Source organism: Lepisma saccharinum, chromosome 2 (assembly GCF_977018435.1).
Source record: "Lepisma saccharinum chromosome 2, izLepSacc3.1, whole genome shotgun sequence".
NCBI classification, from domain to species: domain Eukaryota; kingdom Metazoa; phylum Arthropoda; class Insecta; order Zygentoma; family Lepismatidae; genus Lepisma; species Lepisma saccharinum.
Window position 1 is genome coordinate 112,845,314 of NC_139230.1, and position 6,000 is coordinate 112,851,313.

Consider the following 6,000-nt stretch of genomic DNA (forward strand, 5'->3'; position numbering starts at 1 on the left):
TTAATATTTGTCAATGTCCTTGAAGCATTACACAATTATCGTTAGAGTAAAATATCCCGTTGAACGTGTGTCAATTCATTTATTTTTTTATTTTTTTATAAATTCCATATCCAGAACAATGTAGCTATTATACACTGCTATTACAAATAATTTACCATGCTCTTGTTTAATGGAAGGGGAGGATCAAACGTGGGACCGCAATGCTTTCAAGAACTCTAACCAATACACTATGCCCTTTGTTTCTCTTGGAGCTACAGTTCGTAATTATTCTGTCGCCTCAATATTGTAAACGTTATCCTGCAAAAAAGAAGTTAAATAGTCAGATATAGCTTTGTACTTCTAGAATTACATTATACACATGCATTTGAAATTTAACTCTGAATTTCTTTCTTCGTATTAGTAGCTATATCTAATCTTGTGAATATATTTTATTTGTAATTATATAACGGTTTCATGAACATCTACGAAATAGTTCCTTATAACTTGGAATCTGGTGAATAGATATGAAATGTCTTGAAATTAATCTTCGACCACTAGATTTTGGCAAGGGAATTATGTGTGATCCGTTTCCAGTCATTCATTGCTTTAACAAACGTTTTAAAACTCTGTGGAATTTTCATTCTGGGATAAGATAAGTTTCTTTACGTGCTACATGTATGCGAACTCCAGTCAGTCCCATTTATCTCTGGAGCAGGTGAACGAAAACAAGTATCTGAGCAGCGATGAACACGTGAGAGGAACGGGATTGCATGGAGGGAGGAAAGCCACTTCCCAGCCTTCCCAGAAGCGTGCACTGATTCGCTCTGTCCACTCGATCCCCTCTCTCCACTTCTCTTCCGCTGTGCGCGGCTTTGCTCCAGAGATGCTGGGACAGGGTACAGTTAATTGTTTCTCAAAAGGTATCTCTGTGTGCCACACATTTTATTCTTACTCACATGAAAAATAAATATGTCAATTTGTATTCAGGGGAATTTTCACAGTTACAAACTATTTTGGCCTTGATGAGAAGTTTAGTGTAAGTAGACATTTTGTTTATAATTTTGAAATTGAGGTCGTCTAAGGTTGAAATCCTCATATTTAGGGCTTCAGCTCGTCACCTAAGAGGTTGAAGATCGTCATATTCTTTGTGCGTGACCTTCTTTATTTTTCTATTCATTATTCATCCTCATCGTCGCGATTAGCCAAAGGTAAAAAAAGAAAAGTCTTCCTCCGTGACCGTGCGCTCTAAAGAGCTGTGCTTTGGACTCCGACTGCAGGACGGCATAGATTCGAGTCCGCCTATGCTCAGTCTCTAGGTTCTCGGCCTGTGTATGGGATCGGTAGCAACCCCCCATCGTGAAGAAATTGGGGAGCTACGAGTGAGTAGCGTAACCCGGTCTCGGAAATCTCCTATGGGGCATGTGCCTGGTAAACAAATAATAATCTATCAGACAATTCGATTATCGAAGGCGATAAAATAACCTCCGGTTAACCAAGTTGAAAATATAAATAAATGAAATACAGATTGTCTTCGAGCTTACATTGTTAAAAAGGAGCGGATACACGTATTACTATCCCAATAATTATGCAATAAGGTTTTTTGTTTGTCAGGAATTATCACTTACACTATTGCATGTTGAGATAGTGCCCACCTAGCCGCCTCTGATGAAATCTACCATTCTTCAGATTCTCTTTAAAATTAGACTCTGGTCACTCACTTTCAACGTGCTGGGTGCAGACACTGTGCATCGACGCACAGTGTTTTGCGATACGAAGCGGCCTTGAATATAGCGTGAGTCACTTTGATCGCGAGCAACCTACTAGACTACCAAGTTTGTCTGCCTTTGAAAACCAAGTCAATTGTTTCACGATTTCCGAACGCGATTGCTATTGTAGAAGTATATATTCTCTCAAAAGAGCAAGAAAGGGAATTCGACTCATGTTCTCCCGTCGTTTAAAACCAAATATTATCTATTAAACGAAAAGTTCACGATTGTCAATAAACGGTTTAACCTATCTGAGCATAAGGTGGATGTATGTACTAAATTTAATAGAAAGGTTCTCCAAATTTTTTCTTCCACTGTCTACGTAAGGTCAGTACCCATGGGAGGGGCCATGTGGGCCATGCTCCCCCTTCGAAACCTAAAATATTTAAATGTGAACCTATAAATAAATAAATAAATACGAAAATAACATCGTCGATTTTTGAAATGTGTAAAAAATTCAATTTTGCTCTTGCATAAATGAATCTGTTTCTTGCGCAAAAGTCTTAAAGCTGCAATATTGGATTGTTTTAGTTTTATAATCATTGATGCAAGGCTACCAGATGTCCGATTTACCGATTTAGTCAGGACAGTGTGTTACTTTCAATCCCTGTCCCGACTTTGTCGAACTGCAATCGTGATGCGAAAATGTCTCTTTATTAATGTTTCTTTGTTAACTCACAATTAGACATGTTCTTTATTGTATTAATAATTCCTAGTACGCAACATTTAATTTATAAATATAGTTTTTTCTAAATGTCTGGTCTGGCCCCTCCCTCAAATAAATCCGGCATACGGGCCTGGTCTACGTCAATGGCAGAAATGCAAGCAATAGGCTATTCTTATTTACTTTTCAACCCAAATAAAGAAAAGAAATTAAAAGAAATAGGAAAGAGCATCACTGTTGCTCTTCGAGGAAGAAAATAGGAAGGATTTAGTATAGCACCTTAACACAGTGTCCCACGAGTCTCTCTTGACTAATACTGTCAAATGTGAGGTGATTTTATGAATAAAATTTTCCGCCTTTTTACGTATAACGTTGCTCAGATTTGGTAGTTCGCAAAAACGGTGTAATTATTTCGTGTTACCTTACGCAACAGCAAATACATTTCATAAGACTGTTCTGGACACGAGACTTGCATCAGTAAACAAGCATTTTGTCTGTTACAGTATCACAGGAAAAGAAAATCGTCCTGTAATGTTCAAGCCTCTAGATATTTTCCATTAATAATGTCTAATCACAATAATAAGTTAGAATACATAACTCGCATTTTCCCACCTACCAATATTCTCGTTTTTAATCACTTCGAAAATTATTTCTCGAAGATATCTGCTGTACTATAAGAAAGCAAATCAAAATTAAAGTAAAAGTTCAACTACATGTATACAAACGACATTTACAATATTGGAGGGACAGAATACTTAAAAATTGTTGTTTCATTCGAAGTTAAAGGCGTGGTGTAGTGGTTAGAGTTCTCGATTGGGCGGCTAGCGGTCCCAGGTTCGATCGTCCTTACGATGTGTTCTTTTTTTAATTCTCCTTTATTATAAACAAGAGCATGGTAACATTATTTGTAATAGCAGTGTATAGTGGCTACATTGTTCTGCGTATGGAATTTATAAAAAAATAAACAAATAAATGAATTGACACACGTTCAACGGGATATTTTTATATATAAGATCGTGAATTATGATACTCTATCGATAATTTTGTAATGCTTCAAGGACATTGACAAACATTAATGAAATAACTATTTATATGTGTGGTAATTCAGGACATGCTAATTTTACCCATTGTCCCACTTGAGTTCAATGCAAGGATACCTCCGCAAATATAGAATGAAAAGTTCTCACCATGTGCAATTATCCATTAAATGTTTTCGCCGAGTCGTACTACTTTCGTTTTCTTTGTTACAAACAATACTTGTTTGCACATTACATGCAGGAGGAGAATTGCATCTACATTTCACATTGGTCAGCTCCTTCTACCTGGTTTAAGGAGCGAAAGCTTGTAGGGTATTGGCTACCGTTCAGGACTGTCAATCTGATGGTCGTAGGTTCAAACCCTTCAGGTGGCAGAAAGTTTTCGTAAGTTTTAGACATATCCCATTGTGTTCATTGTCCACGCAGTATGAGACGGAATGATTCAGTTTGGAATTAACGGTGGGGGAGGGGAAATATTGAATTACAAAATCTCCATTTCAACGAACCGAGAAGTGTAGAAAAATTGAATAATTCTCATAAATATTAAAATTAAGTGGTATAATCGCAGGTAAAATCAAAGATCTTACATGTAAGATTTTAACTTGCTCTGAACTCACCCAAAAGGCATTTCGCACCGATCTAATACATTCTCCAATACTTTCAAAATGTTATTGAGTGTTTCATGTCGATAGTTTGATCAACGCATCAATTCTTGACGCTCAGACGATATTTTCTGCAACCACCTCTTCTCTCCAGTCCCTTCTGTTCTTCTCTTCTCCTTCTTCTCTCCCCTCCTTCTGTTCTGCTTTTATCTCATATCGCCTTCCTTACTTTTCTCGCATCTTATCTCCATCCCACTCTTCTCCACTCCTCTTATCTCCTCTCTTGTCTTAGATTTCCGACTCCACTGCACTCTTCCCTCTATTTTCGTTCTTCTCTTTTTCTCTCCTTTACTCTACTCTCCACTTTCCTCTTCTCGTCTCCTCCTCTCCTCTCGTCTTGTTTTCCTCCTCTTTTCTCTCTTCTTTGCTCCATTTTCCTCATCTCTCCTCGAATCTTTTTTCCATTCTACTCACTACATCCCCTCTCCTCGTCTATCCTCTCATTCTTCTCTCCTCTACATTTCCCCTTCTCCTTTCGCTTTCTCTTTCTCCTCTCCTTTGTAACCTTTCGTTTCCTCTCACCTCTTATCCTTACTGTAATCTCATCAGCGATGAAATACTAGAAAATCTATTTTTTTCTTTCAGAAAGAATTTTGTCATTTGCGATATAATAGTGATATTTTTATATTTGTTTCACGTATTTTATAAATATCTATTGTGCATGTGGCAACCCTGAAATTGACCCTAACTCTACAGGCAACCCACCAACGGCTTGCGTAAATTGGGTTGCCTAGTTTAAAATGTCGTTGTCCTAAAACTTTTGAGAGACACTGTACATGTTATACGTACAAAAAGAATTATATTCGGAATGCATTTATCATTCATTTTCTGCCATTCAAAAATTCAGTTTGTGTGCTTGTTTTTTATTATTAGCTAATATGAAGTTGACGGTGTTGAAAAAAGTATTTCAAATAGTTTGTTCCAAACAAATGCTTTAGTACCGACTTCTACTCTCTCTTTGCGTAATTTATGAGGATAATAATGTTTTTCATACTTCTACTACTACTACCACTAGTAATAATAATAATAATAATAATAATAATAATAATGCCATTATTATTGTTGTTATTGTTATTGTTATTATTATTATTATTATTATTATTGGTGGTGGTGGTGAAGTATGTATTAGAGCTCGACGGTGATACCATACGGCCGCAAAAGGGCTGGCTGACTGTAATCGCAGTGTCGGCACGTTGACTTCCTGCCCCATGCTGTCGGGACTCGACTAGAGGCCCCCATTAGTGACCCCGTGACCCTACACGCTGACCGGTGCTGAACGGAGGACGACTTGCATCGCCTAGACCAGATAGGATTGTGGCCACCACTCCCTACATCAGTGATTTAGTGAAATACAGAATGATAGCGCGCAACACTATCTTGGGCCCAGGAGGGAATATGTTGGGGTACGTTGGCCAACGTAGATGGTACCTGTAGGTTGCTTTATGTGTGTATATACAGTATTTATTGTGTATTAGGACAGTGGCGATTTCTCTTGGTGTGTAAGTCGGCCAAAGGAAAATGAAATAAAGAAAAAAGTATCTGTACTTTTATAAATTACGATTTTGAGCGTTTTTCTTCAATTGTCAGTCTCGAGCGCCCGGTAGTTTTCGAACGCGGCGCAGCGCGCAGTGGTTGTTAGGTAGGCAGATCGATCCCGCACTGCCAGGACGTTGGAGAGGAAATACAACGTCTTACCACTGCCAAAACATAGGATGACCGCGCATGCGCACCCTGCCACCCACCAGCAAGGTTACCTTCTCAAGGCGTTGTATTTGTTCCCAACAATTTGGCTTTCATTCGCCCCGCGTTCCGCGTTGTTTTGCTCGTGATTGTTGTGCATTATTTTTTAAACGTGTGGTGTGAAGTGATGTGATTATTTTAAGATGGAGAAT